The following is an 11682-nucleotide window of genomic DNA, read 5'->3' on the forward strand; positions in this document are numbered from 1 at the left end:
TCGAACATAAATGAAATTCAGACTGGAAAGCTGGTCATGTATTTTCTGTGGAAAAGTTGCGAATTGGGGAAATTAAACAGAAGGAAAGAAAAACTAATTAAAATTGGCTTACATTTTGAAATCGCGCATGTGCTCTAACATTTGTTGAAATTTGAAAAAAATAATTTTAATGACAATTTTCGTTCATTTTTAATTTAGCCTCTTCCCGAATGTAAGAGCTCAAATTCTTAAATGTTAGGGTCATTAGAAATAAAGTTGTACTCTTAATTAAATTCATTAAAATATTCCGGTCAAGTATGTGCTTCAAAAAAAAAAAAAAATGTTTTTTACTTATTTTTCTTAACTTTAGAATATTTATACGTAAAAGCTCTAGTCGAATCTAATTTCAACCAATAATAATTTAGATACAGCGGTTCTTAACCTGAGAGGCGTAGAAGAATTTCATAAAAATAATAAAATAAAAAAGTAAAACGAACTATAACTTACTCAGTTTTAGGGTCACGTATAAATAATCTCGACATTTCTACTCATCTTTGTACGTTTTCAAAGTTTAGAGCCAACTTTTTCATCCTTTACAAGAATGAACGATCCCCTTGATCATACTAAAAATCTCCCATTGCGCATGCATAAATTAATTCTGAAAGCTTCCAACCTTAGAGCAGGAATAAAAATGGAGGAAGCTAGTCCAATCATTGGCCAAGCTCAAGTCACATGACTCAACAATGACGAATGGTTGACACGTTTTGCGTTAAACTAGAGAAGGAAACCTGATTTCTTCCAAAGCTCTGCTTTAAAATTTATCACGTGACTTGGGGTCTTTCCTTCACGAATGAAAGTCTTCATTCCCTCCATCTTATCCCATCTCCAACAGAGCATTTAGGGGCATTGGAAAACGAAATTAGAGATTCATTTTCAGATACAAGAATTACTTCAGAGACCTGGCAGTATAAATTGACGAGCGATGCTTTTAAAATCGATTTGAATACACTTCCTGATCATGTTCATGAACAGGCAATCAATCTAAAACGTGATTTTTAAGCAATGTGCAAGCGATAATGAATGTCCGAACATGACGGCTGAACCTCATCTCCTTGTTTATCCGAAATTTCGTGAGAGCGATTTGTACTACTTGCACTTTTTTATGTGCACTTTGCTCCACCAATGAACCCTTTTCTGCCCTACTCGTCATCGAAATGAGAAAAAAAGGTTTTTTTTCAGCCCATCATACTGTTCAGTTGTTACATATGAGGCAGTGAGAAGCAAAGGGATGTAAGTGGCAAAATTAAAAATTTGGGGATAACCAGTACATGGTTGGCGAACATGTCGAAACCTGTGTATAACGATACTGTCTGTAACAATAAACCCGTCTATAACGATATTTTACTTGGTCCCAAGCAAAATTTCAGCATGAATAATCAAACTGTCTATAACGATAACATGTCTATAACAATATTTTTTTAGGTCCCAACAGTATCGTTGTAGACAGGTTTTACTGTAGTAGCCCAAGTAGGTGCTGCTGTACTGAGGAAGGTGCTGAGGTAGGCCGAGTAGATGCTGAAAGAAAAAATTATGGAAATCTATCTAGGACCTTATTTTTAAACGCGATTTACTCCAAACTTTAAATAATCAATCCCCTTACATCCCTTTGTTTCTCACTGCCTCATATGATAAACTAATTTGCATAGTTTAATATTTTTATAAACACAAGTGCTTTTGAATACCCAAAAATTACTACAGTATCATGCATATAAAGACATTTTAATTTGCAATTAATACTCACATTAATCATATCGCATATATACAGAGTAATTACAAGCATTTATTAAGTTTGTTCACACAAACGATCTTCAGTTGCATTTTTCAGTAAAAGAAGTGAAACAAGAAAAAATAAATAAATAAATAAAAAGACAACTTTTTAAAGAATTTTTAACGTTAGTAAACACAATGGGTTAAAAAACAGAATGATAATGAAAAACAATGAGTAAATTATCAGAATTTTCTTCAACAAAGTTGCATTGTTCATATTTCAGATTTCTGAAAGAACAGTAATTTTATCATAGAAGCTTGTTTTGTTCTCGTTCCGTTGTTATCGCTTTTCTTTTAACTTAGGAACATTTTCAGTCTTATTGCATTGCGCTTTTCAATGCACCTTAAATACTGTATCAAGTCGTTCTCTAAATTAGCAATTTAATTTTGTCTGCTCAAAAAAAAAAAAAAAAAAAATAATAATAATAACGGGGAATTTGTTTAACTCTTTTAAAGCAAAATGTAAAATCTTAGTTAAGCATAAAAACGTGTTAAATTTGAGCAAGGAAATCGTTTTCGTTAAAAATTCTTATATTTAAACTACATTTTAATTATTTTTAAATTAAAAAATAGGGGTTGGAATGACTTTGCATTGTACATTCGTACTTTTAGACGAAAGAACATTGTTATTAAAGAAGTGTACGTTTTGTAATTGATTGAGATACATCAGTTTTATAAAAAAATTAAACAAATACAGAATATATTATTAAAGACATGAAATGATCTTAAAGTAAATCAATACACAAATTTTAATTGAAAATTGAATTTTGTTTCAAAGAATATGAAATGTTTTCTAAGACATGCATGAGTTATAACCAAATATGTACATACATTTAATTAAATAAAACAAATTTCAATCAAAAGCATAAGAAATACATTATTAAAGGTATGTACGACGTGTATGAAAATAATTACATGCCTTTTAATTAAATGGAGTAAATTTTACTTAAATAAATTCGAGCACTTGTTGACGATGTGTACGATTAATTAAGTACACTTAATTATTCCTTAAGTTACCTTAATTATTAGTTCTTAATTAGTTCCTTTAGTTAGTACTTAAGTTTAACTTACGTAAAGTAATACATATTACTTTTAATGGTGTAAAAAAAAAACTATTTGACTAAGACGACATTTTGTTGTTAAAATCGTGCATAACTTGCAACTGAACCGAAGCATAACTTTTATTCAGTAAGTTCTTTGCGTTAAAAGTTTATCCGAGTTCACATAACGGTAGATAAAAAATAAATAAATAAATAAATAAAAATGAACGGAGTAAACATTTGTGGAGGAATAAAAGGCTCAACTTTATCAGACAGCATAATTCAGTACTCAATTTCTGTAATCATGAAAAGGAAATTGGAAAAATCAGTGTAACATTTAAAATAGATTCGGAAAAACGAAATCAATCTTTTATTACATTGATCAGAGTTCTTCAGTGTAAGAAGTACGTAAATTTAAAAGTTAAAAAATGCAGATAATTCACCTCGAAGCAGAAGAAATAACTTGTGTAATAGAAGCGTACAAAAAATGATTTAAAAAAAAGCCCTCAATAGCAAGCGAGTAAAGAAAATTCAGATGCTTTTTATGCTTCGAAATGTCTTTTTTACAACTATCAAAAAACCTTATACTTAGAGGAAATGATTTTTCCTCTTCAAACATAATAGTCTCCTGAAATCAGTAGGCTCAGTTCATATGCTTATTGTGCGTTATAAGAAATAACAATACTTATTGGATTGAGTACGTATACTTATTTAAAATCTCAGAACTAAGCAACAAATGCGGAACTGAAATAAAAATTGCACACTTTGCACATAATTCTTGATTGCTGAACGAATTAAAGGAGATAAAAGCACTCTCAAAGTAAGGGGGGAAAAAAGAAAAAAAAAATGTAGGAACACAATGCCGGCAAAACTTAAAGCATAATGGCCTAAGTTTGCTAGGAGTTGCAGAAAAAATAGGTTTTTTAGGAACTTTATTTTTGTTGATTGTATCACAAAATAAGATATCTCCCCGGGAAAATAAAAGAAATTTCCATGTTTTTTTAAATGCAAACATTTTACACTGTGTGTAACTAACTATCATGCACTTTTGAATTGTTGGCATCCGTTCTTGACCGAGTCCATTTCAAAATCAGCTGAAAGCAAAAGAAGTGAGGGTTGTCATAATGAAGCGTTGGTGAAGTGTCGGTGTTGATTACCAATAGAAAATAAATTTTAAAAGAAAACTCTCGCCTAACTCCCCGTTAATGAGCATATTGTAGAAATTTTGATTTGTTGATCGCGTTTACTGCTATCTCATTTTCCTGCGAATTTGATGTTTTTGACTCTACCACCGAGTGCCAACAACGCTGGGGTGCACTATACCTAGAAATTTATTTGCAAATTTCACATTATTTTTTTCACTTCTCATTTTTATAAATGTTGAGTAAATAATAATATTCCATTCATAATTTGATAAGTTGCAGTACCAAATGTATTTATTGGCAGTGTTAAGTTTTATAATTATCTTGAAACTAAATTTTCACGTACATTTCGTTAATATTCTAGGCAATGTTGTTAATTTTTTCTGGTCCAAAATGTTAAGAAATGAATAACAAAGTTGCTGCTATTATAGTTTAAAGTTTTAGAAGACAAAAGTTTTTTGATATTTGGAATTGGGAAGCATCATTTGTCTGGGTTGTTATCACCACAATACGTTTGCAGTTCTGGAACAGAGCAAGTTTTCCGGCAACATTCGTCCACAATTCCTTGTCTTTTGCGACGTCTAAGGAACCCAAGCGCCAGTCTAGGATCCTTCATTCCTGGAAAAAAAATTGAATTTTGACATCTTGAATTCAAATTATGTTTTTCGCAATCACGTGTTTTTTTGCGTTTGTGCAGGCGTGTGTGTGTGTGTCTGTGTGTTAGTGTGTGTGTGTAAGTGTGTGTTTCTGTCTGTGTGCAGGCGTGTGTGTGGGTATGTGTGTGAGTGTGTGTGTAGGTGTGTGTTTGTGTCTGTGCGCAGGCATGTGTGTGTAGGCGTGTGTTTGTGTTTGTGTGTAGGCGTGTGTGTTTGTGTCTGTGTGTAGGCGTGTGTTTGTGTCTGTGTGTAGGCGTGTGTTTGTGTCTGTGTGCAGGCATGAGTGTGTTGTGTGTGTGTGGGTATGTGTGTGTGTGTGTGTAGGCATGCGTGTGTGTATGTATGCGTGTAGGATATGGACGCAACCTGGAGACGGTTTTCGCTATAGGAGCAGCATCGTGAGGCCGGTCGACGGTGGTGCTGGCAGAGGGAGGTTGGGGGAAAATAAAATCATAGCACGCCAAACACAGTCAAGTGAGAACAATAAGCAATCGTGATTGCTCAAAAAGATTGATATTAATCTACACTATTAAATCTACTACTAATTAATCTACACGATGTGGAATAACATTCTACATATTAACAGTAATAAGATGAAAATTGCCATTTTTGGACATGCGTTAGTCTAGTTCTGGGTTACGGATTTGTACTTGAAGATTCAATTATTACTCTTTAAGTACACTTTCTCATATTAACAATCTGAATAAATATAGTAATATTACAATGCATTAACATAGTAAAATACAATATGTGTAGTGCAAAATAGTAAAATTACATTTTACAATTAACAGTTCAGTAGCTAATAAGCTCTGATGATTAGTTCAGGCTTCAAGCTTGAGAGAAAAATATCTTTTACTGAAAATTATACGATACTTCGTAAACGATCCATAAAAGAGGTAATTTTACTATAAACTCCAGATGATCCGCAGGGGGATTATCCGCTTTGCGCTTTGTCCGCAATTTTTCACATTTTATTTTATTTATTATTCATTTACTTTTTTTGCGTTGATGACTTACTGAATGAATCAAATACTCCTTTTCGTTATACAAGTGTTCCTAAACCTAAACCACCCTACCTAGACCTAATTGAATAAATTATAATTTTTCCCACTCAAAATCAGCACTCGAGGCCATACGTAACGGGTGAGACAGGACTGACGCAAGAAATTAATATTCTTCCCCACTCACTCGAGATTCCTTGCCTTCTCCAGTGGATCCCAGCTCATGTCGGAATTGAGGGAAATGAGTGTGTACAGATGCCCTTGCAAAGGAAGCGCGTGACCAAGATCAGCCTCTAACAGCCGCCTTCACAGACGTGAATGCTGTTGCCAGGCGAAGGATCTACAATCAGCATTTCAGCAAGGAACAATCCCTTCGACATTCACTGTCCAAGAAACCTCACTTCTACAATAGCTAGGCTACGTACTGGACATTTCAAGGATATGAAGATATTACCAACTAATATTAAATTCAATCGCATGTGCAAGCACTGTCCCCATTCACAACTAACTTCAAATCATGTTTCTCATTGCCAGGCAATTATTCGCTCCCTCCTCCGTCGATTGAAATCCTCTACAGCCATCAGGCTCCAGAACTAGCAGTTCTTGTCATCAAGACTTTTGGAGGCATCTAAACCTTTTGCACTCTGCACTTCATTAGACACGACAACAACAAGTACAAAATATATTTTTACACTCCTATTTCTTTCTTTTTCCTCCTTCCTCCTTCCCAATGGCATCAAACTTTCCATAAGTCACCGAAACCTGACTATAGTTAAACCCTGATTTTTACATCTACACTCCTTACGCATGAAAACGACGCATTCAAACCATCCCCCCGCTTTACACGTCTTTGGCATAACGTAACTTGATTTGGTTTAGTTGATCTGTTTGCACGATTTGCTGCGTCCATTCACAATAATGAGCGAATCTTTTTTTTTGCATTTACGTACATTTTATACGTAGTAAACTTAAAATATTTAGTGTTACTAGTTACTTTAGTCTCTAGTATCGTCATTGCGCCAAGGTCAAAGTATCTATAGGTTCACTTTCTTGGAAACAACTATTGGCAGGACGCCAGCAAGCAAAGTTCCAGTGACCTTAAAGTGAATGAAACGTCACTGGGAATGGACGGTTCAATTAATATCTTCACATTAAAGTCGTAGATAAAGAAAACTGCCTAAACGTATTGCCCGAAAAATTACGAATCTATCGATACCTGGTTCGATCGTCAGTTCTCTGGCGCTCCGAATGACATTGAAAAATATATAGATACTCTCGGATTTTAATATTTAAGATCATATTCAGAGATTCTACAGAATGGTAGACAAAGGAAGTTAAAGAAATTGTATTTGTACGAAAGAAATCAATGAAATCACAAGTGTATCTAAAAAAAACACTGTTAAAAAATGTGTAACTTTACTCCGTAAATACGGTGGGAGCATTCTGCACTTTGTGTAACCTTATTCCGGCAGTTAGCTTCCTCCATATTCCATATTAACGCAGTACCTTAACGGATAAAACTGGTGTAACGTTATGAGCGTACACCAGTTTTATCAGCTAAGTTACTCCATTAAATTTACACATCTTTTTTTACAGTGTGTGTCCCCACTCTGTTTTTAAATGTATTTTCAAATTTAAATTCACAAATATCCCTAGCGGGGCGCATTCGGAACATATTTAGTGTACGCTTCTGTTGTTTGACATAAATTTAAAAAAATTGAAAACATCCAGTATTCAGCATTCATTTGAATTTTAACGTCTCGAATTCAAATGATGTTTTTCGCAATCGCGAACAGACACAGGGCCCTACTCGTTGAGGTTTTTGTTTCTACAAACGAAATGGAATGGAAAGGGCCAAAAAATGGAAACCCGTCAGATTATAACTGGTGATTTTCTAGACTAGGCAATACGAGGCATATCTATAAAAAAATAAATGACGATTAGGATAAAAGTAAAGATTCTATGGCCGATATCCACCAGTAAACTTATCATAAAGAGTATTTACAGGATATGACGTCTTGCATTTTTATTTCTTATTAATCTTAAATGATGGGAATCAGTGTTCTGGAACTTTTGTATTTAAATAGAGTTTTGCTTTTTCAGTTTATCTATGTTGATGTTTTTCCCGAAAAAAACATTATTTTACAACTCTCTCTCCTCTTTTTAAAAGTAAAATCTGCTCAAGTTAAGCCTAGAATGAACGCAAACAGTTTGTAAACATGGTGACAAAAATTTGGCTTCTTAATGAATATTAAAACAACGAATCTGCTTATTCTCGTCGTCATGGCAATCTGAAAAATTAGATCAACATCGATTTTGGTCAAGTAAGGATAGTAAGCAATTCGTGATTGCCTCAAAGAAAAAAAATTGCACACTTGCCTGGTAAGGATCTTTCTCCCCTGAAAAAACCACTGTAGTAGGAGTTATCACATACTAGTGCTAGGGCATCTGCGAGCTCTTTTCCACAGTAGGTCGCTCTCGCATGAAGATTTGACCTAGACCTAGCTGTGGAAACCATGGCCAGAGCGAGTATCCAAGCAAGAGCCCACATCACAGAATCGCCGGTGATCTACGATTCTTTCCAAGCAAAAGAGGGCCTGAAAGTATTGTATTCTTTAATATTGCAAGTCTATTATGACAATGTTTAGAAAAGGTTTACACATAGTAGGTGGGATTTATATTTAATACATTTTGGAGTGATAACTTCTTATGGGAGGGCAAACCGATTTGTGACATAACGCGCGTAACGGCGCAACTTTCGTCTGGCATTCCTTTCGTTCGCGCATACGACAGGAGCGCGCATAATCGGGGAAATTTTGTTTCTTTACTCTTTGGGTCAGCTTTAAGCGTTAAGTGGTGATAGAAAAAGTAATGAAACTAACAGAAGATGAATGATCGTCGCAATATAACGCAATCTCCTAACGAAAGGTGAGTTTAATAATACAATATAATACCAATAACATTGTAAAAAATATATATTCAAAACAGCATTTAATCTTTAAATTTATTTTCAAAACAAAAACGTTTTTGCGATTGGTTATACTAAAAATATCTCGCTTCATTTAAAGTTTTAAACTGTGATAAGGTGTACATATTTTAAACGAACTTCATCCCCGCAGATTTCGCAACGCGGGGGTTGGGGAAAAGAATAATAATAAATAAACATTTAATTTGTTCATCACAGAGTAAAATTTAAAATGTTTCGTAAGTTTGAGTGTTCTGTTCTTTCTGAAATATTTGGAAACGACGCATCATTTAATCTATTGTTTTTGCTCCAACATCAAAATTAATGTTTAAAAGTAGTCTGGATGGTGATCAAAGAATAAAATTATTTTTCATTTAGAGCAATTTTGATGTCGGTTCTTTTTTTTTTTCAAAATTTTTTTAAATAAAAATCTAACTAATGATAATAATTTAATCCTATGAAAGTTATCACTTCTGCCGAGCGTCCCGTGACGCACTTTTTTTAAAAAAATTAATTTAACCCAAAGACGTGCAAAATCAGCTTCCACTAAGTTTGATAGTTTTAGTGGATCATAATAAAAATTCAATGGTACAAAACGCCATAACGAAAATGATCTATATTACGATTTACCTTTATAAGGCCGCAACATAGTGTTTGAAAAGTCCTTGACGCATTTTAAAAATTTATAGAAAACAAAAAAATGTCCTATGAGTATGCGGTTTGTGCCATAATAATTTATAGGTTAAAGAAATTTTTATGACATCGTAAAAAAACGAGCTGATGTGTACCTCACATGACTTCCTTTTACTCCAATTTAATGTCATTTTCCTATTATTGGTAATTTTAATGTGATTCAATAGTTTACTTTCTAAATATCACCAACAATGGCCAGATTGAAACCAGATTGAAAAAAAAAAAAAAAAAAAAAAAAAACACCGCCAAGTTGGCGACAAAACTTGGCGACCAAAAGACTGGCGATATATCGCCAAGTGTCCGCCAAATTGTAACACCACTTGAGTTTACATCGAAATTAACAATGATTTTCCACCAAAAAGGGGCAAAAGACCCCCTTAGAAACACCCGAATGCAACCAAAAGGGGAGGTGCACAACTAGACCTCACTAGGAGTCTACGTACCAAATTACAACTTTCTAGGACATACCGTTCTTGAGTTATGCCCATACATATGCACATACGCCCATACATACATACATACATACATACATACGTCACGAGAGAACTCGTTGTAACTAAAGCCCTGGATCCTTCTCCTAAGTAACGACACGGGGAGTTGTCGGCCATGTTGGGGCCAAGCATCGGCTGTCTTCCTATGTCTGCTATGATGAAATAGTGGTTTCTTATTAACTCCTTGTTAATAAATATTCCTAGATTCTTCGAGATAACAAAAATTTGAATGTACATTAACTTTTTTAAAATTTTTATTTGGTAAGGAAACTAATTTTGATATTAAGGCATTTTAATGTGCAAAGATGTTGATGCTTAATGTTTTACAATAATTCTCGACCTTTTTGCGAAATATTTTTTTACTCTCTTCCCCGAAAGCATGGAAGTAGGATATTTATGTTGAAAGAATAGATATTATGATTGTATTGATTATCAGAATAGCATAAATAATTAATCATCCATTGATTAATCGCAACAGATATACTTTATTAACCAAAAAGTAGATTTTTTTTTTATCGTACAGACCACAAAATTAAGCTGTATGTTACAAGGGTTTAAACTACTGGTTCTTTGAATTTTAAAGTAACATAACCAATGTATAAATATGATACTTGCAGTTCCAGTTTGTATAGAATATAAGTTTTTATTATTTAACTGAAATGATATTTCGAATCGAAAACAATGTAGTATTTAAAAATAAAGCGGTTTTCTTTTCATCCATAAAACTCATGGATTAAAACAAACTTTCGCTATTTATTTCAAGGATTGAATTCTTCTTTGAAAACTTATAATTATATTTAATCAATTACTTAAAATATAAACTATCGTTTTCAGCATTAACGTTTCACTACACAAAGTGGATTTAAATAAAATTTTGAATGAGTAACGCAATGAAATGCAAAGTAAGATTTTCTGCCTTTTAATAAAATAAAATAAATGTTGTCAAAGTAGCATGTTCATTAAAAATAACACAGCAAAATACGGTGAGTGTTTCAAGTTTTATATTGCAAAATTGTTAAAATATAAGATATTGGATTAGTATAAATATTTTTTATACAACATCAACTCTCTCAACAATATAATGTCCGTGAATAATTGATTGTTTTCTTTTTTAAATGTCAATGAATAAAGAGAGACATTTGTCATATTAACTCACAGAAACATAGAATAAAAGTAATAAATTAGCTTAAGATTTTAAACAAAAGTTTTAAAATACATATAAAGAGATGAATCAATTACTCGTGTTATTGATTTTGTATTGCACATTAATGCATGCTTTACAATTCTGTTAAACATAAAAGTAATAGTTGCTTGTTTCAAAATGTTGCTTTCGTTTCACTGGCATTTTTTCCTGAATTCACTAAACAAGTATTCAGATTACAGATCTGAGATAAATAGAAGCATTGACGATAAAGTTTTAAATATTAACTGCGCTGAAATAATTTGAACTTTAAATTTTGGCCAAATGAATCGATATTGTTGAAGAAAAGTAAATAAATAAATAAGGAACTGGCCATTTAATAAATACGTGTTTACACGGAAGAGTTACAATAATTACTTTATGAAACACCAAAAATGGCAAAAAAATATCCTGTGAAAATAATCCTAGAAGAAGAAATGAACAAGAACTCACTGTAAAAAAGTAAAAACTCAAGGAATGCAATATTTTTAACTACGATGCGTTTGGGGGAAAAAAAAAACGTGAGTTTGAATACAAACAAATATTAAAAATATATACAAAAAAAACATTGAGTTATACAGAGATGCACACTGGGGGGGGGGGGATAAAAGAAGTGAAGTCATCTCTGCCGATTCAATGCACCCAGATTTTACGTTTTTCTTTATTTCGTTACCCTCTAGGTAAAGGATATAATTTGGTGCCCGATTC

The sequence above is a fragment of the Uloborus diversus genome, chromosome 9 (genome assembly GCF_026930045.1).
Source record: "Uloborus diversus isolate 005 chromosome 9, Udiv.v.3.1, whole genome shotgun sequence".
Taxonomy (NCBI): domain Eukaryota; kingdom Metazoa; phylum Arthropoda; class Arachnida; order Araneae; family Uloboridae; genus Uloborus; species Uloborus diversus.